Source organism: Castor canadensis, chromosome 3 (assembly GCF_047511655.1).
Source record: "Castor canadensis chromosome 3, mCasCan1.hap1v2, whole genome shotgun sequence".
NCBI classification, from domain to species: domain Eukaryota; kingdom Metazoa; phylum Chordata; class Mammalia; order Rodentia; family Castoridae; genus Castor; species Castor canadensis.
Window position 1 is genome coordinate 79787895 of NC_133388.1, and position 27390 is coordinate 79815284.

General features: G+C 42.4%; 1 protein-coding gene across 3 annotated transcripts in view; it reads left to right on the plus strand.

Annotated features, from left to right (window-relative positions):
- The first annotated feature begins 307 nt into the window (after nt 1-307).
- Stxbp6 (syntaxin binding protein 6) overlaps nt 308-27390 on the plus strand; it is a 234629-nt gene continuing 207546 nt past the window's right edge. Inside the window, exon 1 of one of the 3 annotated variants that reach the window (XM_074068246.1) lies at nt 308-441. The gene's annotated coding sequence lies outside the window, so the exon portion shown is untranslated. Of the gene's footprint in view, nt 442-25713; nt 26350-27390 lie in introns of those variants that run through there. The other 2 variants (XM_074068247.1, XM_074068249.1) reach the window with 2 other exon arrangements.

The window sequence follows — 27390 nt, forward strand, 5'->3', positions numbered from 1 at the left end:
CCCTTCCTCCGCTCGTTCCCTGCGCTCTGCAGCCCCGGGCGGGCGGCGGCCCCCAGCGGCCCCCAGCGGCTGCTCTTTGCCCCGGGCCAGGGCGCTCGGCTCGCCCACGGCGGCACTGGGCATGCTCAGAGGCGGGCGCGGGGGCAGGTTGGCTTCGAGGCGCTCGCACTCGGCGGCGGCGGCGGCGGGCGGACGCGCGGCTGCGGCGGGAGCTCGGCGCGCGGAGTTGGAGTTGCCGGGAGTTTCCCGCGACCCCTCCCTCCTCGCGCGCCGCAGCAGGAGCCCGCGCGGGAGCAGCGAGCAGAAGCGAGCCAGCACCCGGCCGGGCCGAGCCGGGTCCGGAGCTCCGAGCCCCACGCGGGGCAGCCCCCGGGGCAGAGTCTTGCCGGTTGGGACGCGTGCCGCGCACTGGCACCTCCCGGGCACGAGCCAGGCTGCAAGGTACGGTTGGGGCGTGGGGAAACCAGTGGGCGAGGTGGGGTCGGGGCCACGGGGAACAGGCGGTTGATAGTGTCGTGGCTGTTGGGGCGCCCGGTCCCTGGCATGGGGCTCGGCTGCAGGGCAGGAGAAGTGAGCAGGAACCCGCAGAGATGCTTTCAAGTTGGCGGGCGGTGGGAGAAGGGGCTGCGCGTCTGGGCACAGCTGCTTTGTGCGCGCGGAAGGGGACTCGGTTCTGGTTCACTAAAAACCTGGGACCCGGTGCGAGTGCAAGATTAAGCAGACCTCAGAGCGCAGCAGTTTCCTCTGGAAAGTTGAGGTTGGAGTCCTTCTTTTTGCACTGTCCCCGCTGTGGTATAGTTCCCGAGGATGCCGCTTGGAGGCTCTCATTGTGGGGAACTCAGGTCCGCTGGGCCCCTAAACTGAGCTCTTCCACCCGGGCTGAAATCAGCAAATAACCCTGATCTTTGTAATCCCTGGTGTCTTTTCGGAAAATCATTGCTGCCAAAACTGAGGCTGGCTCTTCACACGGGCATGGCTTCCTTCCTCTAGGGCATTTTGCCCTGGGCGATGTCCCCTCCCCAACCTCAGATGTGCCCAAGGGCGCGGGGCTCCGAATTCGCTCTTGCGATGCGCGCCAGAATCCAGTCTCACACACATGGCGGGGCAACGTGGCTGGAGTGGGTGGATGGCCCGATTTTTCCTCTAGCCTTTCTTCAGCGTGAAAAAGCCCCACCACCCCACCCGTTTCATGGTCGCAAAGGACTAGACCTGGAGTGGCAGATGGAGAGTTTAGAAAGACATACTGTACCTTAGGAAAGGGGGCGTGGGGTTTATCTGCCTTTGATAAACCCAGGACTTCATAGTGAATCCTCGCCTAGTATTTATTCTTCCCCAGGGAGTTGGGTGGGAAAGAATAGGGCCAGCGAGTTCACGGAATGTCTACTTCATTCCACCCTCTCCTAAGGTCAGGATGTAGGCGACCCCAGCACCTTGGAACTGGCATTGAGCCTATTGCAAGGGCACGGAGGATGCTCCACTTTTTTCACTTCTTGTTTCGAGAGTTTTGGGATTTTGCCTGCGCACAAGTCAGAGCCATGCTGTCATGACCCAGGGGGGTGGAGGAGCTTCAGCCCAGGCAGTGAGCCGCTGTTCCCCTCAGAGGCTGCTAGTGGGAATCAATCCAGAAATGATTATGCAGGCTAGAAATATGCCTCTCTCTTTTTTTTTTTTTTGGCTGAACACCTTGGCTGTTGGGTTTGTGTGTTAAGTTCTTAAAGGGGCACCCACACATTGCTCAAGTGCCATGTTTTAGGGGCTCACTGTTTCTGTTAGATGTTCTCTACTTTATCCTTGGAGACAGCCCACTTTGGGAAAAAATACACAGGTTGTGGAGTCAAGTACACCTGAGGTCAAGTTGCAGCTTTACAGCTGTGACAAGGGTGATGGACAAATTATTAGTCACTCTGAGCTTCAGTTTTGTCTTCTATGAACTGAGGGGTAATCCTGACCTTATCCTTCTCCATTGCAGGGTTGTTGAAAGACAATGGAAATGAAAAGTGCTAAGAAAACTTTACAATATTATTCATGTCTTAGGCATTGTCTCTGTGATCAGTTTTTTAAATTAACATTCTTAATTATAACAAAACACCTATTTCTTCATCCCCTGTGTACTCCCCACTAAGAGGTTTATTTGCTCCCAACCCAACTCAAATCCATCTCCCGAGTTTAGGGGTTGGAAACCCCTCACACCTTTCTGAGGGAGGCAATGTAGTACAGATTAAGGGACCAGCAAGTTTGCCTTATCAATTCATCATCCTGAGCCCCAGAATTGTCAAGTCAGCAAGGCCTTGGTTTGAGATCCAAGGCTGATGAAGAAATCAGCAAGCCCTGGGATAGAGCTCTGACTTGGCTTTTCATCATGACCTTGAACTAAGGACTCAGCCCCTCATTGGTGAAATCAGTCTGTGTGATTCAAAAAGCCAATGCCAATCAGAAGCAAGGACAGGGGAGCTTGTCTGTTATTCAGTTAAGAAGGGAACATACATACCGGAACCACTGCAGGTATGTATGTTCCCTTATTGCAAGGCCGAGGTGCCAGATATGAGCATTAGAATCTCCTGGAGAGCTTGTTAATCCACAGGTCTGATTCTCAAGGTCTATGATGCAGTGCCACAATTCGCACTTCTGATTTCAGATAGTGCTAATCTTGCTAGCTCCCAGGCCATGCCTGTAGACACAGGGTTTCTTCCAGGTGTTTTAGGAAGTTGCTTTCAGCAGTTTACATTCTAGTTCCTGTACCACTTTCTATTGTCAAGTTTTGATGACTGGTTGCTCTTCAAATGAATGAATTTTACATAAAGATAGGGTTCCCCCCTTTCATACTGTAAAATACACAGCCTCTGGTTTATAGATCACTTGGGTAGACTAAGATTGGTGACCCTTACATTGATAAATCCAGAAACTCCTCTATTTCCTTTCTTTGGAGGTTTTCAGATGTTTGTGGAATGCAGGTTGCATACAGTTCTGGTAGCTTGAACCTTTGAGTTTCAGGACAGGTAAAATCACTTAGGAACAAATTTACAAAGGATTTTCAGTGCATCTTCTCTGAATGAACAGCTTACCCAAGTCTTCTGGAGAGAGTGATGTACACTCCATGACAGTTGTCCCATAGAGGCCATGCCTTCTGGAGGATATGGCCTTGATAGTGGCTGCTGGCCTTCAGGTGGTGCAATATCCACAGGGTTCTGTGGGAGAAGTGGCCTACAATAAAGCACTGTTTGGGCTCAACTCAATCTTAAACTAAATTCCTTGTCCCTCAAACCATCCATGTTCTGTGAAGAGAGCTTGCCTTGACTTGCTATGACCTTGAATTTTAACTGCTTTGTTTCAGAGGCTTCAGGAGCCTGCTTGAGTCTGGAGGGTTCTTGACATAACACCCTAAGGAAGAAGTAGTTTATGTAATGTGGAACCCAAACAGACAAGGTGCATGAGGAGGTCAGTCAACACTAAACTAGTTTTTGTGTTACTATGGTGAATGGAATCCCAGCTGACCATCATCTTTATCTCAGCTTTCCATTTGTGCATTGTGTCAGTGTTAAAATGATTAACACTAGAGAAACCTATCAGTTAATCAGAAATCTATTCAAAAACTCAAGTGTACCACTTAGTGTTTTAGTAGATAAAACTGCAAGGTTCAAACCTGGTTTCCTGACAGTAATCAGCACTTGGTGAAGGGACAGCTTTTGGGTTGTAATTCTTAAGATTTGATAGCTTATTTAAATGGTTCCTCCCACTTACCATAAGCAGGGAACATTTCTGTTTCAAAACTCTTTCCCATAATTTGATGTTTATATTTTGGGTGTTTCCCCTACTTTTTGCTGCTGGGATTTTTTCCAGTGTGAGAAGCCTTCTTCCTTATCACCATTGTTTTCTTTTCTTAGCAGTGACCCCCTGGTATCTTTGCTCCCTTTAAATAAGTCTATTGTGACAAAATCATTATGATACTTTATTTCTCTTTGGTCAACAAGGCTGTTATTACTGAGTCAAAGAGAGTCAAGGCCCTTTCTTCAAACACTGTTCTCAACCTTCCTAGCGGTGCTTTTAAACAAGCACCTAGTTTTGCATTAGCTCAATTCTAAGATACATTTTTTCACATTTCAGCATATTTCCAATTTCAAAAATTCAGACTGATCTTAAACTTAATGAACACATTTGATATACAGTGTCTTTTTCTGTAACCTAGTGTGTTGAGAGTGTCTACCAATTGATGACATCTTAAAACAAAGCAAATTTATTTTCTTATCCCAGTAGAAAATATGGCTTCTACTCAGTGTTGCTTAGTCGACAGAATTGAGCAGTAATTGAATTAGCTCAGTTGTAAGAATGCTATCAGGATGGATGTTAATAGGTGTGCTCTTGTAAAGGGCAAATCAATTTCGGAAGAACTGCCTTTTATTTCCTCCTTTTATGGGGATTCTTAACATGTGATCATCATATCAAAGACTGAGAAGTCCTACATTTAACAGCGGCAACAACAAGAACTTGGCTATATTTATTCCAGTCATCATTTCCAGGAACACAGAACATTTTTGAGATTGTGTGTGAATCTTATAGGACCTCATTGTTGAATTAGCACTTTCTAATAATTCTGTATGTCATTTAATATCAGCTGTGGAGTGAGGCGGTCTCACCTAATAGATCCCTATAATATAGGGACATTTTATGGATGCTGGTTGATTAATGAACTCTCTAAGTGATTATTATTATTTTCTTAATTTCAGAGGGAAGCATTTTAAGCTGTGGAGTCTAGGAAAGTTTCCGTGGAGGGGCTGGGCTGTGATAATGTAGATGAGGGGTTTGCACTTGTGTAAAGAGGAGTTTTTTAGGGTGGTGGTATGATGGAGAGCAAATGTGAAGGCTTATAGTTGTGTCTGCATATAAACAATTTTCAGAGCATACAAGACAAAGGATTGTCTTGTATGATGGTGTGATGGTGGTCAAAGAAGCTATTGTTCAGTTCTCTATTCTGCAAATTTGCTGAAGTAGCAGGTGAGCTCTAGTGATGACAGGAGAACTAGTTGTGGGTGAACAGGGTGGAGGTACAACCTTCAGGATGAGAGTAAGGAGGGTTCCCGGTCAGCAGGAGAGAGTGGAAGTGTTCTGGGCCCTTCAGATGATAGTGGTTCCAGATACAAAGGGTTCATTAACATGTAGGTGCCTTCAGAGAATATTGGAGAGTGGGGAAAAGTGTTCCAGAAAGAAAGTTCTTGACTGGAGTTTCAAAAATAGCAAGAAGAAAGAACTCTTACAACTCAATAATAAAAGGCAAATAATTCAGTTTAAAAGTAAGCAGAGGATTTGCATAGCATAGATATTTCTGTGAAGAAGCATTTGAAGATATGCTCAGGATTGGCAGCCACTAGGGAAATTCAAATCAAAACCACAATGAGATGCCACTTCCTATCCACCACGACGGCCACAATCAAAAAGACATATAGGAGAGATTGGAGCACTCATACAGTAGGTTGCTGATGGGAATGTGAAATGTGCAGCCAATTTGGGAAACAGTTTGCCAGTTCTTCAAAATTTTGAACAGTTCTACTCCTAGGTACAGATTCAAAGAACCAAAAACATGTCCATATAAACATTTGCAAATGAATGTTCATAGAAGCATTAATACTAATAGCCAAGAGATGGAAATAACTCAGATGTCCACCAACTAATGAGTAAAAAACAATGTGGTATATCCATTGCACAGAAAACCATTTAGCCATAAAAAAGAATGAAGTTTTAATTCATGCTACAATATGGATGAACATTGAAAACATGCCAAGTGAAAGAAGCCAGACACTCTAGTGATACTTGCACACCCCTGTTTATGTCGGCACCATTCACAATAGCCAAATGATGGAATCAGCCTAGGTGCCCATCAACAGATGAATGGAAAGAGAAAATGGGGCATATATACCACCCATACTTTTATAAGTATATTGTTTGCTGGAAAATGGATGGAAGTGGAGATCATGATGGTAAGTGAAATAACCAGTTCCAGAAAGACAAGTATTGTGTTTTCTCTCATTTGTGAAAGATAGGGGGAAACAAAACAAAACTAAGTCATGAAAGTAAAAGGGGGACTACTGTAGAGATAGAAGGGGAAGGGAAAATGGGGAGAAAGGAGGAAGGATAAGAAAGAATAATGGAGGTAGTGGATATGACCAAAGTACATTATTTACATACATGGAAATGTCATGATGAAATCTCTTACTACGTGCCATTTGTACATGCCAATTAAAAAAAAAATTCGAAGAGTCAGACACAACAAGCCACGTATTGTATAATTCCATTATGAAGTGTCCCTAGCAGGAAAATCCTATATACTGGAAGTCGAGTAGTGACTGCTGGGAGTGGAGTAGAGGAAGGAAAGGGAAGTGACCATGGATGGGCAAAAAGCTTCTTTTGGGTTTTGGAATTAGATGCTGATGGTCACACTTTAAAACGATTGAGTTGTACCCTTTAAAAGAGTGAATTTTAGGGAATATGAATTATATCTCAATAAAAAATGTAGGAAGAAGTCCACCACGTCTGAGGTCAAAGGATAATTTAAAAAGTGACAAGAGAAGTCCAGGAATAGGGTGTCAATTTCAGGTCAGTTTCTGCTACCTGGAAAAATATCTGGCTTGTCTCTCTTTGTTTGTCTTGAGTGTGCTAGGATTGTCCTATTATTCTTTCTCTGAAAGTCTTTCCTCTGAATTGAAAAGGGTCTTGCTCCTTTTTGCTCCCAAGTCAGCAGGACAGTTCATGGAGAATGCCTGGTTGTCTTCAGATTAGCTTCTTTCTGGATTCCCCTCCTGTTTAGGCTGCCTTGTTGTGAGCCACCAGAGGGCATGCTGAGTAGGCAGCTAACGCTTGGCTTCTTCCTTAAGATTTGACAGTGGTAGACATTTTAGTGTCATTTGCTAATTTGGTTGTGGATCTCTGTCGAGATTGCCCTCTTGCCATTTTTTAAAAGCTCTGACTGTATTCTAACCGAGTTCGTGTGGTTGCTTGGCATCCTGTGAGCATCAGTGTGTTAGGTCCAAAGGTGATGATGTAGCTAGGCTGTTGTCCTGTGGCTAGAGAAACTTCTCTTTAGTGGTGTGGTGTAACAGTCCTTCTCAAATTGGTGCAGGAAGCACCGGGGACCTTGTTAGACTGCAGAATCCCTTGAGTAGGCTGGACTGGGTCCTGGATTCTGCAGTTCTCACACGCTTCCATTGACGCATCCTCTCACGCATCACACTTTGAAGCAGAAACTGATAGAGTGTAGAGAAGGTGGCTTTGGAGCCGTGTGAAACGCAGCGTTACCATCAACTTTCTGTGGGACCTTGGCAAGTTAATTAAGTTCTGGGTCACAGTTTTGTGTAAGATCAGAATAAGACTGAGCTCATAAGCTGTGCCTAGCCTGATTTGCTGGGGATGGTTATGCTATTTATTTTCTTCTTTCCACAAAGGGCCGGCATTGCCTGATGAGGGCTAAAGAAAAAAACACCAAGAGAAAGAGGTTTATAATTTGTGTGGATGGGCTTAATGTGGGCAGTGCTATAGGACGTGGGAACACAAATCCTAGTAGTCAGGGGAAAATTATTTTGCTTATTGACTTTCAAATTACCATAGTTTTGGTGAGATCTCTGTGCTGGTCTCAGCTGGCCAAACCTAAGCTGCTCAGTTGGTGCCACAGTTCCCTGGTTGTGTTGGTATCTGCCCATCCTTGCTAGCTGGCTTTTGCCCTCACTTATTTCTGATGACATTTATTTCTGATGAGGGTGAGAAGAAATAAAAGGAGCTAAAATGCAAACCATTGAGCTTTGGTAGCAGCTGCGGAGAAAGTTTCTGGGAATGAAGTTGCAAATATTTGCTTCACTGTTGACTTGAGAAAATGTGAAAATTCGGTTAGTTTACCTTTTGTGAGTCTGTTAACACTGGGAAGGTTAAATGAATAGTTAAAGGGTAAGCAGTTGAAGAGGAAGAACTGTAAACTCAATCTCGGCATTGACTATGAGTCTCCTATGTGGAGCCTGTGCTACTGGCTCTAGGGAGCCTCGGCTTCCTCTGTGGTGGCCTCTGGCTGGCAGACTGCCCTGTGGGGTTGGTATGAGGGCACTGCAGGCTGAGATGAAGCACTGTTCCTCTGTCATACTTGGTTAGGTAATTCCACCCTCACATGCTTACACAAGGTAAGTTGGTGGCTTGTTCCCTTTTGTTCTGTTTCTGTCTCCTTTGTCATTTGAAGTAGGAGGAAATAAGAAATTGTGTTTATATTTCAATTAAGTTGACACATCCTTTTTGCTTTCTTCTGGGAAACAATAAATAAGAATTTTAAGAATTAAACTGTGGCTTGTGGAGTGGCTCAAGTGGTAGAGCACCTGCCTAGTAAGTGGGAAGCCCTGAATTCAATCCCCTGTACCAAAAAACTGATAAAGCCACAAAATACAGTAAATCCAACTAGTTTCCAGTTGTCACAGCCTGAATTTCATTGCTTTCCTGGAGGTTTGAAATCTACCCCATGAGACCCTGTTCCAGTTCTCATTTGATTCTGTCAAGAGTTGACAGGTTTGAGTCTGTGACGACTGATGATGTTGAAGAAAAGAGGTCGTTTGCTTTGTTAACAATACCAGGGCTGCATTTAAATATCAGTTTAAATACGTTTAAACTGATAATGCACCAACATCAAATAATCAAAGATAAGGTATTTGGGTTGAAGCGTAGTACAGGAGGTCTCACTGAGATGTGCTGTCCTCACAGAAGGCAGAGGGGGAGGTGGCCTGTGGAAGTGGGAACTGCCTGATTGCCAGGGCAGGTGATGTGTGTGCTTTAATCTAGTCACCTGCTGATGACCGAGCCAGGTCAGATAGGCTAAAATCAGTGAGGTGTCTTTGCTTTTAGGCTGCCCAGGGACATGGTGCCTCACACAACCTAAGGTGAAAGCCAGCGGTACCTAGTAGTTGTGAAGTTAGTATTATTCTTGAAGAATTTACTCTACCCCAGCATTAAATAGCAGCAAGGAAGCTGTCCTGCTGCTGAGAGGAGCCAAGAGTACAAAGCTGGGTGTTCCTGCAGTAAGTTCTTTTAAAATTAAATCCTGTAAAACTATAATAATAATTTAAAAAATCCTCTGCTTTGAAGGTAGAATGCCATACTTGTGTAAGGAGCTGAAAAACTAATAAAGTGACCGTCTCTCCCACTTTCACTTACTGAAAAATGAGAAGTGAGACTTTCAGATTCTTTTTCTGATACTGCCAGCCATCCACTGGTTTAATCGCTGATGTAAAAAAAAAATGGAACAAAGAATCCTGAATTTAGAAAGGACCAGCCCTATCTCTCCAACCCCTCTAGATTACAAACTCCTTCAAAAGGGGGAGGGGGCTCATTTTTTTTTAATCCCTGAAAATACAAACTACACACATCTGGATATAGAAGAAAATCAATACAAGTATGTTGAGCTTCTGTTCTTCCAGGATTCCTCTTCACACTCTAGTCCTTTGATCTGTCAGTAAATCATTTTTATTATTTAACATCTACCTGAAGATATATGCTGGCATAGAACATGGTTCTCAACACATTATGATGGATTCCTTTACTCCTCACAACAAATTCTCAGAAGAAGGCACTGTTACCGCTCCCTCTTGTACAGTTGAGAAGCAGATAGAGAAAGGGTAGGTGATGTGTCTAAGGTCCTACAGCCCTATGTAGCAACCGTAGACGCCCCACTTTTCATAAGTCAGCTCTCAAATATGGCCATCCCCCCTTTCCTGAGAGTTACAGAAGAAGGAGACTAGGCATGCCTTTCTACCTTCCTTGTCCTCCTTTCTCCCTCCCTTCCCCCACCTCCCACTTTCTGCCCACTCTCAAGTTCCAGAAAAATGTGACCTGAGTTTGGAAAATAAAGTCACAAGTACAGGATCACATCTTGTTTGTAAGGGCCCGCGTATGGGGTGAGGCCATTCATGCAGGGGCTGGTTAGGATGTATTACTTTCAACTGTGCAAGAAGGAGAAGCGATAGTACTTACTCTTGGGCTCGTATTTCAAGCACCATCTTGCCTAAATAAAGTTAATTCCTAACTCGTGTCCCAGGGAGAAGCATAAGACATTCAGAGAGACATATAGCAAGACAGTGAAGTTGCCTGGAGATAGAAACAAGCTGAAGGCAGAGTGAGAAAGAAACACTGAAGGAAAGTGGGTACTTCCAAGGTGAAAGTGTGCCCATTTCTACCTGCCAGCTGAAATGCTAGCTCCTTATGAAGGAGAAGTGTACTGTGGACTGCCTCTGCAGAGATAGGACCATTTCCTGTTTGAGTTGAAGTGAAATTTCATAAAGAACCCATGCTATTGAGAGTGGAGACTTGAAAGTAACCCCCAGAGCTCCTCAGACTTCTCCAAAGTCGCCTCAGGTTCTCTCTGCTCTTTGCCACCGCCTGCTGTGGTGCGTGTTGACACCATAGGAACAAATGCTGGGATGCCAATGTTTGGTTTTCAAAACGTCCTTGCAGTGCCTCTTTTGATTCTTATAATCACCCAGGCAATTTTTGTAGATGTTGTCCAGCACAAGACATGGGATAGAGCTGGGAGCAGGCCCAATGGATGGAGCGTGACTTGGTGGCTCTTGTGCTTTTCCCTGGGCCTGACCTGTGGACAGTGCATATATTGTCCCCAGTGTGACTGCACAGGAAGCAGCATCTAGACAAGTTTGCTTTTTTGACAGAATGCTGCTGAAGTGTAACATGTATAGAAACAAGTACCAGTGACGTGGGTGCAGTTCAGTGAGTTTCCATTAAATAGGCGTACCTACTTAATCGTAACATAGCAAGAAAGCAGGCCGAGACCTTCCTGTGCCACCCCTTTGGTGGCTTTCTTCTCCACGGAGGTCCCCGTACTGACTTCTCACACTTTTGCTGATTTTGAGAATGTATGCGAGTGCACTAATACTTCTGTGTTCTTTTATGTCTGCCGCTTCAATTTATTTTTAATTGGCAAGTAAAATTGTATTTGTCAGGTATGTCATCATCTTTTGATGTGTGTGTACATTGTGACATGACTAAATCGAGCTAATTAACATGTATCACGTCACCTCTATTTGTGTGAGAACACTTCATATCTCTCTGGCAGTTTTCATTTATACAATATGTTGTTAACTAGAGTGACCACATTGTACTGTAAATCTCCTTAACCTGGTTCTCCCACATGAGTTCTTGTTGAATAATATTCCTTTGTATTGACATACCACAACTACTTATGATAGCTGTTTGCATTGTTTACAGTTTCAGCAAAATAACGCTGTGAACGTTCACGTATACATTTCTTAGTGGATGTAGGTTTGGTTTCTGGTGTGTACAGCCCTGAGTTCTAAGATGTGAGTATGTGTCACTTTAATGGGAACAGCTAGTCTTCCAGTGTGACCATTGATTTGACCCATGTTGTATAATAAATCTCCTAAACTACTTCTTCCATGCAATTGTAATTTTGTGATCTTTTGGCCAACATCTCTCACACCTCCCCAGCCTTGCCTCTTCCTAACCACTGGTCTGCTCTCTGCCTCCATAGGTTTGGATGTCAGACTTCTTTATCTTGATTCTGTGTGTGAGATTCATCTATGCAATGCTAATTTACTCATTTTCACTTTTGAGTAATATTCCTTTATATGAACATACCACAACTGCTTCTGGTAGATGCTTAACTTGTCTCCCAGGAGGTTTGAATTAGAGTCCCATTGCTCCATACTCTTATCAGCACTTACCTTGATAAGTCATTTTAATTTTAGTCATTCTGGTGTTTGTCTAGGGGTTTATCACTATGATGTTACTTTATATTTCCCTCATTAGCATTTGAGCTTATTATGATTGCATGTATGTATAGGCTATTTGGATGCCTTTTGTGAAATACCTGTGCAAGTTCTTGTTCACTTTTGAGTTTTTTTTCTTTTTCTGTCCTTTTTTTTTTCCTAGTACTAGGGTTTGAACTCAGACTCCCACTTGCTTGGAAAGATGCTCTACCACTTGAGCCGTGCCCTATTTTTCTTTAGCTATTTTTCATATTGGGTCTCAGGTTTTTGCCTAGGACCAGACTCTGACTAAGATCCTTGTGCCTGTGCCTTCCACATAGGTTGGACTACAGGCATGTACGATGGTACCTGGCTTGTTCGTTGAGATGGAATCTGGATAACTATTTGTCTGGGGTGGCCTTGAACCATAGTCTTCCTGATCTCCACCTTTCAAGTAGCTGGGATTACAGCTGTGTACCACTACACTTGGCTATTTTGGGGGGTGCTAATTACTTTAAAAAAAGAGCTAAATGAATCATTTGTGAAAAGTATTGAAATTAATAGTCATAGGGGTTACCTGTCACTGGTACCTGATCATACCCTGTAATGTTTTGGGTTAGGAATGCAGGGTCATAAAATCCTTCAGCATGGACAATGTGGTCTAGACAATGTAGCATTAAGAGACCACTTGAAAGCTTAAAATAATCTAATGTATAGAAGTTTTCCTTTTATAAAGCAGTCACTCTGGAAGATATCAAAATATTGCTGAAAACCTTTTTGGAAATGCTTTGAGGTATCTTTTAAAACTATTTTTAGTTGGTTTCAAGATGACATTTGAACCTGGATGTGATATAGGGAAGTAGCCAAATGTCCCTCTTGGGATTAGGGAGTGTAGTTTGGTGATAGAGGCTTGTACAGCACTCACAGCCCCTGGGTGTGAGCCCCCACATGCAAAAGCAAAATAAAATGCCTTGAATAAGGAAGATCCTTCACAAGTGACTTTGTCTATGAGACTTGCTGGTAAAGAGATGGAACTAATTTTCTTTGCCAAGAAGAAAGATTTTAACAGGGAGGAAGAAAGCACCACCCCAAGATGCTGTGTGCAGTGCCCCTGTGGTGCTTATCATTTTGAGTATTCTAAGTTTACAGATGAGCCGGGAGCCAGTGGCTCACATCTATAACCCCAGGTACTCAGGAGGCAGAAATCAGGAGGATCATGGTTCAAAGCCAGCCCGGGCAAATAGTTTGCAAGACCCCATCTCATCACAAAAGAGGGCTGATGGAGTGGCTCAAGTGATAGAACACCTTCCTACCCAATGTGAGACCCTGAGTTCAAACCCCAGTACCACCAAAAATAAATAAATAAATGAAAAAATAATAATTTTACAGATGAAAAATTAGAGGTGTAGAGAGAGAACAGGAGCAGGAGTATTATTTAGGAGTTAAGCCTAGCTGTCTTCCCTTTCCTGGTCCTTATCTGCCTGTGTTAGTCAGCTTTCTACTGCTGTGACAAAATACCTGTGATAAACAGCTTAAAGGAGGAAAGGTTTATTTTGACTCACAGTTTCAGAGTGGGCCTTGAACTTACCATCCTCCTGCCTTGGCCTCCTGAGTGCTGGGATTACAGACATGTGTCACCGTGCTGGGCCCATTGGTGGACATTTAAGATTCAAACCATACCTCTGCCCCTTCTTTGACAAATGTTAAAAGAATTACCAAACCTTCTTGGAAGAGCCAGAAAATTGTGCACTGATGGTGAAGTCTGTTTTCCACACTGTCCTGTTACAGAGCCTGAGGAAATAGCTAGGCCTCTGCCAGCTAGGGCTCTTTGGGGAGAGCCTGTGTCTGGCTTCAGGACACAGTTATTCTTCCTAGACACAGTTATTCTTGTGTCTGTTATTCTGTGTCTGGCTTCAGGACACAGTTATTCTTCCTAGACATGAATGGTGGTGCTGTTTTTTGTGGGTCCTCTGCAGGGTTTTTGGTGTCTCACCAGATCTCATAGGCTGACCTGAAAACCTTGCAATGTCTCTCCCTTTTCTTCTTGACTGGCAAAGAACCACCCAGAAAATGCTTCAGGTCATGTTCATGAATAACGTCATTGTTGAAAATGATATTCTGTGTAGAAAGTAGTCCTTTTTCCTGGATGGATATTTATATAAATTTGGCCATTGAGGCAGAAGATTGCTGATTGAGTAATGTTTATTCATTCCTGATCTTGAAAGAAAGTCACCCTTACTCTTCCCTGAGACAGTGTGGGTTAATGTCTATAGCATCTAGTAAAGACTACAGAAATTAGACCTGAAAAGAATGCTGGTTACCTTCAGATTGATGTACCCCTGATATGGGAAGAACCCAGGAAATATTAGAGAAAGCCCTCCGCCAGGCGAGGCTGGCTCTCACCCTTCCCAGATCATGGACTCCCAATGGCTGATTCTTTCCACTGAGACTGGGGATGTTGTTATAACACCACAGATATAGAAAGCAGAGGTACTGCCTATTTTTCTGGCTAAAAGTGGCATCCTAAGAAGCCTCTGGACTCCCCTTGAGACTCTACACTAGCATGGATTTGTCTTGGGATTCCTTTATTTTTAACTCCTTTCATCTGCACAGACTTGGTTTTCAGGCAGAGCCCTGGGTCATGACCAGGTAACTCAAACTTCCTATACAGATTAGAATTTTATTTATTTTCACACAGTTTTCCCCAGATAAAGTGAGGCACTTGAGAAGAAAATGTGAAGACATTTTTATGAAAACTTCCCTTGGTAATGTGGTTTTCATATCACATTTAATTCCTGTAGAGGATTCCAGAGCAGGTGTGAACTGCTGGGAGTTATTAAGGAGCAGCTGGCCTAGTGGCTGTGAGTACCTGGCGTGACCATCTAAACCTGTTTCCCTATCAGATTCTATTATCCCGTACACACGTGTAGGTTTTATACATCAGATTTGGACTTGTCTGGTGGATATTTCAAATTACTGCTCACCAACCGCCAAAAGAAAAAAAAAGTGTAAATAGTGCTTTGATTTTGAATTTTGCAGTGCAGTGAGTAAATACAAGATGTACATTGTGTGGTAGGACTAGGACAGGATCCTCTGAGTGGTGTAAATAATGACTGCTTCCTGATGGTCACTGGTATGGAGGTTGGGTCCTACTGGCAGCTCTGGCAGAGACACAGCAAACACTGTCTTGCAACACATGGGCAGTATTACCTTGCAGATACAACTGTGCAGCTCTTTTTTCCGAGGAGGGGAAAAAACAAAGGCTGGGAATAAGAACCTTACTTCATAAAATACTTGCAATGTTAATTATATTAAAAGCTAATAGTTGCATGTAAGTAGTGTGATGAACTCCTTTCATTTCTCTTATTTATGTGATCTTCTTAGCCTCATTTTACAGAATAAGAAAGCAAGGGTCAGAGAGGTTGTCCCTTGGTCCCAGGTCACACAGTCCATCAGTGAGTGACTCTTGAATTGGAGCTCCTGACCACCATGCTGTGCTGTGCAGAGACTCTGAGCAACTAGAGAGTGGGGCCAGAAGCTGGGGCTATTCCTGAGAAACTGGATGCTTGTTAATAGGAAGTATATCCTTACGAACACCTCCTGTGTTTGAAGTAGGCCCAGCATAGATGAGGTGTGCCGAAATTAATCAGTTGGAGCAGATTTCATGAACATACAGGATTTTGAGAAGACAGTCTTCCATTGACATTTAGAGTTGCTGACCTACACCCCGGAAAGACTTCTGCAGTGTGACATGGGGGTTGTCACACTCGAGAAGGTCCAAACTGCTCAGTAGTTTATGAATAACCCCCGTACCTCCTCCTCCGTTTATCCAAAGCAAACATACGAGACCATGCTCCTATGCAGAGTCCACTTCTTGTCTATGTCCTGTGGCAGCCTGGGAGAGAAGGAAGAACAAATGAAGATGCCTCAGTCCCCTCTCCATACTCACATGGATGCGGTGTTCCAGTGCTATGCTGGGGTGAAGAGACCCCAAGAAAGTCCCTGCAAAGCATTCTTGTAAAAGGCAAGAGGTCTAGTTTTAAATCATGCAGGGTCATTTATCTCTGTCTTTCTTGGGGTGCCTTTTAAATTTTGTTTTGTATTGAACTTCACCTTTTCACTCATTCAGCAGAAGTGCCTACTGTGTGTAACCAGTTTCCACATGCACACAGCTATGGAGGTACATGTCGAGGGATTTGCCCTACTCAGAGCAATTGGGGCAGTTTTCCTCAGAAAGTGATGGCAAGCTGAGATTTGAAAGATGAGTAGGACTGAAAGAGAAAAGAGGCAGCATTATAGAGGTTACAGAATGTGCAAAGGCCTTGTGGTGGAGGGACTTTGGTATGAGTGAGGGACAGACGAAGGCTCCTGTGGCTGGAAGTGGGGGTTAGTGGATATGAAAGTCGTCTCCAAGAGTTACAAGGTTTCTGAACATGAATATGAAGTGATCTGATTGAAAAGTTCACTTTGGTTGCAGTAAAGAGAATGGACGAATTGTTTGGAGGGAACTCAAAAGGAGACATGGATAGACTATTTAGAAATGCCTCTATTAGTGTATGAACAAATGGTGATAGCCTGACCTGAATGTTAATGATGGAGACAACTGGGTAGAAAGAGAAAGAGGTGATAAAACTGGATATGGGTGATGGACTAGAAGTATGGGGTGAGAAAGAGATGGTTCCTAGTTGTCAGGCTTGCACAATTGCATGATGATGGTGCCATTGCTTGGACATTGCCATGTCTTCCCAAGTGGACAACAGGCTGTTGGATAGCAGGATCTTTTTCTAATTAATGTTGAAGTCTTTACAGTGCTACCCGTAGAAGTTACTCAGTTCGTTTTTGTTGAGTCTGAGTTTCTAGAGAAAAATGCCCTCTGTGCTTGGTGGTAATTAGTAGTTAGTGTGGTAGGAGAAAAGAAAAGCACTGTAGTTGGAGCACAGCCCCAAAGGCATGTGGAGATAAGCTATTGATTTTAGGAAGTGCTCCCAAGTCTTTCTGAACCTCTTAGCACTTGGAGTCTACATTTTTCTATTCCTGATAGACTCACCCTTTCTGACCCCTAGTTTCTTCATCTGTAAGATGAGCTGAGTAACTTCTGGAGTAGTTGCCAGGGCTGTATTTGATAGTGAAATATGAAGGGTTTCACATTAATTGGAGTCTGTCCATCTGTTCTTCCTTCCTCCATACAGTCCTCTCTGCCACTAGCAGATGCAGAGGACACAGGCCCTGTGGTAACAATTGACTTCCGGAAGATGAAGTGTATTCCTTAGAGGGCTCAGGCATATGTCAATGTATTTCTTTTTTTGCCCAAATATGGTAAATATGAATTATTTATACTTACTAATACTTGTAAATATTTATTCCTCATTACATATTTTCGTTCTGTAAATGAGTTGGTGGATGAGTTTTTTGTTGATGTAATGCTGAAGACTGAGGTGGGGAAATGAGTCAAAGATAGGTTAGATCTAGTTTCTTTTTCATGGAGATTGTTTTAGATTTCTGGTCTTGGGTGCTTGAGGCAAGTGTCAACAACCCAGGGTTGAGCGTCTGCTGAGGATAAATGGTCCTCAGTGAAGATAAAGATAAGATGATGAGGTTTACCACCAGCCTTCCTGAAGACTGGAGAGAGGACAGTTCCAATGTGGTGATTGTCACTGGACCTGAGCTCCTACAGCACCTGCCCCCTACACAGAAGAATGCTTGGCACAGGGTGGCGTGTGGTGGCTCAGGCCTGTAATCTCAGCTGCCCAGGAAGTAGAAATCAGGAGGATTGTGGTGGTTCCAGGCCAGTCTGGATAAAAACTTAGCAAGACCCCATTTCAACCAATAAGCTGGGCATGGTGGTGCATGCCTGTTGCCCCAGCTACAAAGGAGGTGTGAGGAGGAGGATCACAGAGCCTGGCCCAGGAAAAAGCATGAGACCCAATCGCAAAAACAAACTACAGTAAGCCCAACTTATTTGTAGACTTATTACATGCATTTTGACCAAGAACAGTAAAAAAAAAAATGATAAACAATAAAAAAATTACAAAAACGTTTTAGGTGCGTAATGCAGCTCAGATGATGCAGAAAAGCTCTCAGTCTGTTCCGAGATATTGTCAGTTGTATTTAAGTCATGTGTTTCCCTGCCCTTAATTTTGTGAAAATCTCCCTCCCAAAAGTACATGGTACCCAAAAGCAAAGTAAAAGTGAATGTGCTTAATTGAAATAATCAAGTGCAAATTTGAGATTTGTTCAAAGGCAGCATGTCTTTAGTGGGCCTTAGGCAGTGTAATGGAAAGAATGAACCAAGAATCCACAGTACAGCACTGAACTTGGTGTATCCTGACCATACGTGTGTTCTTCTCAGAGGTGTTCTCCTTGGAGCCACACCTGTGCATACCAAGGGTCTGTTGTAAAAGCAGAAAAGAGCTAGGTGTAGCCCAAGTGGTAGAACACCTGCTTAGCAAGCACTGGGTGCTTTCAAAAAAAAATTTTTTTTCAGTTGATGTGTTTTCCTCTCATTTGCCTTTACTGTCTTTTATATTTCAATCTTTTTTTCCCATGTGTATAATTTTTCTGTCAATTCAGATATGCTGGAATGACTGTATTTTTTCTGTCTTTACCATTAGTTTTATTCTGTCTTTTCCACTCTTTGCTTTCTCTTTAACTCAGTGATATGGTTGACCATTTCATCCTTTGGTTGGAAATAGGGCATTTCTTAGACTCTTTCTTGGGGTCCAAGAGTAACCTTGTGTTGTTTCCCTTCTGTGCTCATCTGTTGTCTACCACTAAGCATATTAATGGTGACTATGTTACTTTCTTAAATTAAGTAGAGATAATGGGAAATAATAGCACATGCCAAATTATCCTTGTTTGTCTTTTACATTAGAATATATACAACTGAGTATAAAGGTTGCTTGGGAGGTACATTTAGGCATCTCTATAAAATACTTTGTATCCCTCGGTCATTTTTATTTCATAAACTGATGTTTGCATAAAATAGGAGCTTAGTCTTATGCTAAGATGATTGAAGCAAATTTATTGTCCTCTTTTTCTTTGATTTTTAAAGCTTTTATTTTTAAATTGGAATGGGGAATTTGTCCCTTTCTAGAAAAGATCTGTTTTGTATATTTCATAGAATCCATTGTTTTTGAGCAGGAAAAGGCCTTATATATCTAATTAATCTTTTGTCTTCTCTTCCTCCTACTCTGTCATCCTTCTTTATATCTCCATTTTACAGAAGAGGAAACAGAATCAATAGTAATCTTAGGATTCTTGATTGCAGTCTTTTGATTCCTTAGCTCATTGTGATTTTCTAGAACTTTAAGATACTTCTAAATCTTTTCATTTTAAAATCTGACTTTAAAGTCACTTTCTCCTTGAGAATATCGCTCAACTTAATGGTAACCAAAACTTCAATTGGTTTGGGTACAAGGGGAGAAGAAAGCAATGGCTTTGTTTTGTTCTAAAATTAATACAAAGACTTATTGCTGTATGAATAATATCATTGAATCTGGCAATATTATGTGTATATATGAATAACAAATTTTGAAGTGTCCCAGTATTTTATGTGTGGTCTGGCCAAGTTTCCGATAGGTGGAGATTGAATTCCTATTGGAACACACTGTCCTTTTGCTGTTATTTTTGTCTTTATGAGGGGCAAGTACTTGACCTCGTGATTTTTCACTCTGTGTAGGACATCAGGATGTGTCTAATTAATTATTATATAGGGTGTCAAGAAATTGTCGTAGCAGTTATTTTAAATATGCCTTAATTAAAAGTAAAGAACATAAAGAGGATTTTTTTTTCTTTTAAAGAGGAGGTAGAAATCCATGAATCAGAGCAGACAGACTTCTGGAAGCATGAGGACTGCAGCTTTAAATGCCCAGGAAGGATAAGGACCCTGCCAGACTGCATTGTGCCCTGGTGTTTAGGCAGATATTGAAGCTGCATGTGATATGATCTCTGTTCTATTTCCCTTTAAAGCCATCTGCCTAAGATCAGTTCTCCTACTCCCTTTCCCAGCTCAGTAGCATTTTGTTTTCTTTGCTTCCCCTGGGGATGAAGAATTCTTGAGGGAACACTGTCTTCTCCTCAACTCAGGGTCTTGGAGTTATAATTAATTTGACCAGAGACTAGTTATCAGAGTCCATAGGGCTGTAGTGAAATGGGGGTGCCGAGGAGACTTGGAGATCATGCTGGGAAGTGTAAGAAAATGATCTTTTCTATCAGAGTATTTGTTACCCTCTTAGATTACTTAAAAATTCCTCAGGTTGCTGTCTTAGGTGACTTGCATGTTTAAAGGGTCCTTGCTGCTTCTTCTAGATTCCTGTACAGCTCCATTGCCTGCCAAACTGCATGCCTTAACTCATCCCCCAAGTCTTTTAGCCAATCGGGAAAGACTGTGAACTTTGACCTGAACAAATCCCAGGCGAGGGGCAGGTACGACTGCATCAGGAATATAAGGAGAAGCCACTGTCAGCCATTTTGCACCTGCGTGCTTGCTTAGCAGGAGGAAGCATGTGCTTGCACCCTCTGATCAAGAGAAATTGCCTTATCGGATTTTCTGTCTCTTGTGTGTCTGTGTTCGGCACCGGAGGGTTATCAATTCCAACAGAAAGAAGTGGCCAGGCTCTCCTGGTGAGTTCTTGGGCACTTGCCCCAGGCCCTGCCTTGCCTCTCTAGTAGGGTAGGATGCTGTCTTGAGTGTGTGATCAGGCAGGCATGGAGGATTGGGGTTGTTCATCTTTGCTTCCCCAGCCAACTGGCTTTCTCTGTTCCTCCTTCTCAACTTTGTCTTCCCATGGCGGATGATACTGTTCAGAAGCCCTGAAAGTAATTCTCGTCCTTCATCCCACAGGCTCAGTTAGGGGTCTTCACCTCCTTGAAGTCCTTTGTGAGAATCAGCTCACTCAAGGCAGAGCTGATGTGTGCTGATTGTGCCACGTGTATCTTACTCTCACACATGACCATTTGCTCACATGTCTAGACTGAAAACATGAAGAATGAGACTGTGACTTGTGCGTTTTGTACCCTCAGCTCAGAGCCTGGCATACCTTGGGTACCTAAAAGGGGATGGAAGGATGGGTGGGTGGGACACACTCACGGGAGACAGAACACATTTTGGCTGGGATACACAGAAAAGGCATTAAGCATAGACAATAAAGTTGTTTCTGCTCCATACTTACTGGAAAAGATGTATAGTTTGGGTGGAAGTGTGTGTTACGGAGAGTGAGCTTGAGAGTTACCAGTTTTTCCAGAGTAGAAACCATGTAACTGGCAAGAGATGACATCATAGTCATTTGGCTTTCCAATTTCTTTGGTATAAAATGAGAGGCTAAGCTTTTGTGGTAGGTTTGATTATTAATGTAAGGATTAACTGAGATGTTCAACCTGCTCAAGCTCCCTGCTGTGCAGGAAGCAAGGGGTTGGTAGGGTAAATGGTTGCTGTTACATGAAAAAATCAAGTGAATCCTGTCATAAATGTTCAGACAGAGTCTTCACCATCCCTGAAATAAGAATTTGGAGACTCATGGGTATCCAGGTATAAGTATTTATGGGAGATGGGTCATGCATCCTCTTTCCTATTCCTAGTATGTAATACGGTATGATTTTCAGAAAGAAAAGCACTTAACAGCTCCTCAGGGAAAGCTTTACTGTTGCTAGCTAGCACTTGGTTCTAAAAGAAAAATTTTCACATGAGGTATTACCTGGGCATCTTTCTGGTTGTTTTAAAGGATGTATTTGTGTATCAGTGTGTTACTGGTTCTATTTTGATAAGGAAGCTAGTCAGGTTGGTCTGGGATATTTTGATACTGGCTTCAGAATACATTGTATGTGTGCATTTCTTTTCCCCAAACCAGGGAGTCATTTAGAAATCAACAATAGAAGTTACTTGCTAAAAATATGCATGTATGTCTACATGCATGTATGTAGTCAGTCATCCATCCATTTTCTGCTCTGTGCATCACTGTTTTTAACTGGTCTCTTGGTGGTAAATCCCAGAATTTCTGTAAATTTATTTTTAGTGTTCTAAGAGGTTGCTACCATTGTCAGTGATGATGTCCATTTGTATGTGCCCCCAAATCCGGATATCTCAGAGTACTTTATAATCTTCCCATTGCTGTTGGGTGTGTGGCTACTTTCATTTGTTGCATGTCACTCAAATTTATTGGGCTATTGTAGGTTGGACCTTGTACCTGGTATAGGGGCTACTGATAAGAATAAGGCATTGGCCTTCCTTGCCCTGCAGAAGCTCACAGTCTCATTACAATGTGGAAAGTGCTTTAATAGCAGTCTGTGGAGTCCTGGGTATAGTAGGATAATCACAGCCAGAAACTCCATCAACAATGCAGGGGCAAAGACTTGTGGGGGAGAACGTGACCGGGAGCATCTGTAGAATTGCTACTGTCTGTAAAAAGGAAAGCCAGAGATGACGGTGAAGGAGCCAGTTGAAACAGGTGAACATTTATCCTTTAGCAACAGGAGTCTTTAAGACTGGTAATGGAATAATTGGATTTGCATTTTTGAAAGAGTCCTGTGACTTCGTCTTAAGGGATCACTAAAGGAAGTCCCTGCTGTATTCTTGGCAACAGTGCTTTTGGGTGGGCAAATGATTTTTCTCTTGCTTTAATTTCTTTTGTGGCAGCTCTGAGGGAGAGATAGGCAATACAAAAGAAAACAGGTCAGAGATCTGACTTGCCCAAGGTCATCTCCAGTAACTGACCAAAATAGGTGGTCTAATTCTACATTCAGTGTTGTACAGCATGATGTTAAAACATTTTAAGTTACTAAGAGTACTTAAAGGTAATCAACCACCTGTATATCTTTTGTGTTTGTGCTCATTAATTAGACTGTCAGCCCTTTGAGGACTTAAAAGTATTAAATTTGATGTGGCTTTGACACAAATGCAGACCCATAGTAGGCACCACTAAAAATTTGATAGACGTTCTCCTCCAGAGCCAGCACAGGGCTAGATGGAGGGAACATTCGTGAAAACTGAGGAAGGAATGCTATTTTCATTACTGTATATCTCATGTGCACTTACTACGCAGCGTCTCTTTAAAACACTGCTTTATATGCTGTGGAGAATACAAAGTGTAAGCCAATTAGAGTTAAATAAAAAGAATCTTGTCATGAATCAAGCCTACCTGTCTTATTCAGATCACATACAATAGATTTCTTGGCTTTTTCAGCAAATTTTCTTTTTGATGAATGTTAGATGTTGAAATCAAAAGGCCTCCTGCACAGGGCGATTGGAGCTCTCAGGCTTACACATTTGCTTTTCATTAGTGTATGCAATAATTAAGCATAAAAGGCACCTTCCCCAATGAATATTTTTGAAACAAAGAAACAAAAAATATCATTAAATGGGCATAGGATATTACAAAAGAAACTTTTAGCTTGACTAAAAGTTCAGTAATAACACTTCATAAGTAAAAGCCATCTTGTGAGTCACATTTAAGGTCAATAATAAAAATTTTTGTGTCAACCTGTCCCCTCTTGAGTTAGCGCCGAAATGAATGACATTCATTTTCTTACACAACTGGCATACTATTTATGCCAGCGTATTCCTAGGCTCCTAGGAGTTAGAGAAAAGTCAAGTTCTAAATTATTCTCAGTGTTAGAACCCATGTCAGTTAAAAGGCATTTATTGAATTGACTCATTTATGATTTCTTTTTCACCTATGTATAAAAAAGTGGTGCTCAGAAGGCACTCTAGAGCCCATCCAGACCCAGGAGCTAGATGGAGGGAAAAGGATTAGGAAACAAATCCACAGATTTATGTCCGTTCTTGAATTTACTATCTTTAACATTGGGTAATCCTCTGTGAAGTGAGGCTTCTGATAGTATTTTTCACAGATTCTAAAGCATATATTTTTGTTTATTTTACACTTTAACATATTTGAAAATAAGATGTATTTTACAGTGCATTTGTGTTATGGTTTAACTAGTGATGATTTTCTCTCTAATAGAGTGGTGCATATAATAATGGTACATTTTACAATTAGTGGTTTTATAGTTCTGCCAGAATATGGTAATATCTGCCCAATATTGCAGGTGGTTGTCAGGGTCTAATCAGATAATCTTTGCTGGAAAACAATGGCTATGGTAACAAGCCAATAAGTAAATCTCTTTTATATTTGTTCTGAAACTTTTTCTATGCATCTTAGAAATAAATTGGGAAGAAATAGAAAGTGGAAATTGCAAATTTACATGAATTAAAATACCAAATATCTTTCTTGAATATTTAAAGTAACAAAAGAATATCACTGAAGTCTTACAGTTTGCTTCCTGAAAGATTTGTTTTTCTTTTAAAACAATTACCTGAGTCACATAGGTAGAAGGGTAGAAAAATAGCTGTCTTTGGAATAAATATTTGTATACTTACGGTGATATAAACTCCCACTTGACCTTCCTTTTTTTGTGGTGCTGGGGATAAGATCCAGGGCCTTGTGTGTGCTTAGCACTGTACCACTGAGCCACACTCCCAGCCGAGAAGGAGCCAAGCTGAAGCCTTAGCTAATAATCACAGAAGAGTTTCTTAATAGTTTCCACTTGTTTATAAGAGAAGTAGTTATTTGCATTGTTAAATTCTGTTCACAGTTTCCAGTTTTCTTGTCGGAGGCCTTTAAATACTTTTCTGGAAACTTGTAGTACCTACAAGGTTAGGGTTGCGTTTTGTGGTTCCCCATTTAGAACTGCTTTTCTAGAGGGATTTGATGCTGAACTTCTCTCTTCCTGCAATGTGGACTTGAAGATGCCAATTTGGGTAGGAGAGGGGTTGGAGGTGGGAAGAGCATGAATTTTATTTTGGACAGATTGAATTTGAGGTGAGGTTGACGCAGCCAAGTGGAGCCGTTGAGCAGGCAGTTGAATTTGTGAGTCAGAGTTAAAAAAAAAAGTAGCAGTTTTGGTGCAGCAATGGTGGATGAAGTCTCACTCTTGGATGGGATCACCTTGGAAACAAGGAAGATTGTAACTGGAGGTTGACAAACTACCTTCAGCCAGCAGCCACGTTTTACTTTTCCTGTGTGTGTTTTACAGGTATTTGAGTGAGTTGCCGTAGCATATGTTTATGGCTTTTTGGCTGCCCAGAATATATTTTCCCTGTTGGTAGCAGCATCCTGATTTTCTTGTAAGAATTCTCTGTCCTCCAGTCTCAGCCCTTGTGTTTCAGACAAAGTTCTGTGTCTGGTTTCAAATGAAGTGGTTGACCCAGAGTAAGAAGACAGCAGAGAGTGATATGAACTACAATGAAACCGATGTAGCAGGAGCTCCTACTAGAGCTCCATTACTTAGCTCAGGCCCCAAATCCTGATGTCTCTATGAAAGCTCACAATTCTTGTATTGTGGCAATTGAAAAGTACTCCTGGTTTCCAACTGGGTTATACCAAAAGGAGAATCTGCTGGCTCATTTAACTGAAAGACTTGGAGGTACAGCTTGACTACAGGGGTTAATCAATGTGATCAGGACTGGCCTCTGTATCTGAATTCCACTTCTTCCTCGTGGTCCCCATTTTCAGATAAGCTCTGTCTATTCCATGCTGGCAAGGCAACTGCTGGACCTTGTCCACATCCTTCCAGCTTTAAGTAGGAAATAAAGTCTTTCTGGACCTCCTCTTTCACAGTCTCAAAATTCTCTCTGACTGAGCCAACTTCGATTACAAGCTCAGTTTAAAAAAATTTTTTTTATTCATTTATTCACACGTGCATACATTGTTTGGGCCATTCCTCCCCCCTGCCTCCTACCTCCTCCCCCTCCCCCCCAGCCACCTTCCCTTGCTTCCAGGCAGAACCTGTTCTGCCCTTAGCTCTAATTTTGTTGAAGAGAAGACATAAGCAATAATAAGAAAGACAAAGCGTTTTTGCTAGTTGAGTTAAGGATAGCTATACAGAGAGATTCCTAGCATTGCTTCCATGTACAAATGTGTTACAACCCAAGTTGATTCGTCTCTAACTGACCTTTTCACTGGTTTCTGATCCCCTTCCCATATTGACCTCTGTCACGTTAAGGTTTCTGTATTAGTTTCTCGGCAGTGGGGACATCAAACACTTGAACCATTGTGGCTAGGGCAGTAGCTAGAGACCTGTGAGATTGAGTTGGAGTGCTTTAAAGCAGGATGTAATTTGAGGGCTGATTATAAAGATCTGGTTGTAAAAGAGGAGTTACATAAGGTGGTCAGTGTGTGCCAGAGAATGTAGGATGGAGTGGGGTCTCAAGTCCAAATGGATTTCTTAGCTTTCAAAGAGAAGGAACAGAATGCAGCAGGAGGGAAGAAGGCAAATGTTGGTATAGATGTAAGTCAGCCTGATAATGGGAAGTTGCTGTGAGCGATGGCTTCCACGTCTCTTTGTGGTGGCACAGTCGTGTGAGGATGTGGGGATGGTGTGGATGTCAGAAAGGGTGAGATTTCAAAGTGGTGGGATTGCCCAGCATTGCTGAGAACTCATTTGCAGTTTGAACTCGGGAGTTCCACTACCTGCATGTGTGTGACTTTCTTCTTCTATGTGTGTGTCTGCCTCAGTATGTAGACATACTGAAGAAAGTATGTAGACATAGGCAGAGCTACAGCAGACATCACTGAAGGCTGGGATTGGGCAGCTGTAGAAGGAAAAGAGGGTAATTAAGGTAAGTTTAGAACATTTAGTAACAGTGTGATAGAAAGTGCTTTATGAAAATGGTATTCTTTAGAAAGGAAGCTGAGTAAGAATGGACATAAAGTTAAATTGCTGAGGCCCAAACGGTTGATCACAGTGAAAGGGATTTCAACAAGGAAGTTGTATTGCAGTTGAGGGTTGGACAGTTTGGCTGGGTGGTATGTGGCTCGGTTGGAGTGGAGCAGAAGGTGGTTGGATGTGAGTAGAGACAAGAAGGCAGAGAGTATTGATGGGTTTGGATATTGAGGCTGTCCTTGCTGATGGCAGGATTAGGGAGGAAGATTTTGAGCAGAGTTTAAATAAGGTGGTTGGGTTGGCTTATTTAGTAAGAACAGATTTTTCATTTCCTCTAAACCTCCTTACCTATGTTGCAATGGAAATTTACTTAGGAGAATATATATTAATGTTTTTTTAACCATTAACCACTGGTTATGTTAATATGTGTTAATGTCTGTTTTTGAACTATGTATTAGGAATAATATTTTCTCAGGAAAAATGTGTCTTTCACCACTTGTATGTTATGACAGGAAGCGTAAGACATTTTAATATCCTCAGCTCGGAGAATCTTCAGTTGCTGGGATAATTTGCTCATTTTTGCCTTACGTGGTCGTGTTGCCTCTGAAGGTGACTGACAGTGCCATCAAACTTTCAAGAACAGGCCAAGTTAGCTGAATCCCTCGTGGCTGTCACTCCGATGAGGGAGTATGGCTCCACACTGTGTGTTGAGGGAGAGTAAGTAGAAAGCTATGTTGGAGACATCTGTTGTCATGAGCAAAGTGTATGAAGCCAGGCAAGCCCACCAGTCTATAGTTTATATGCAGTGATGTGAGCTCAAAAAAATACTTCTCTCAATGGCAAGGCATCTGAGCCAGTGTTCCTTAGACTTGAAAGGGAAAGGGGGTTGAAAAGCTCACTATGGATAAAGAAAAGCACTTGGGTTTTATAATGAGGCACTAAACCTGTTCATTTCAAAACGTCTGATAGGTTGTGATAAAATCCTCACAACATAATC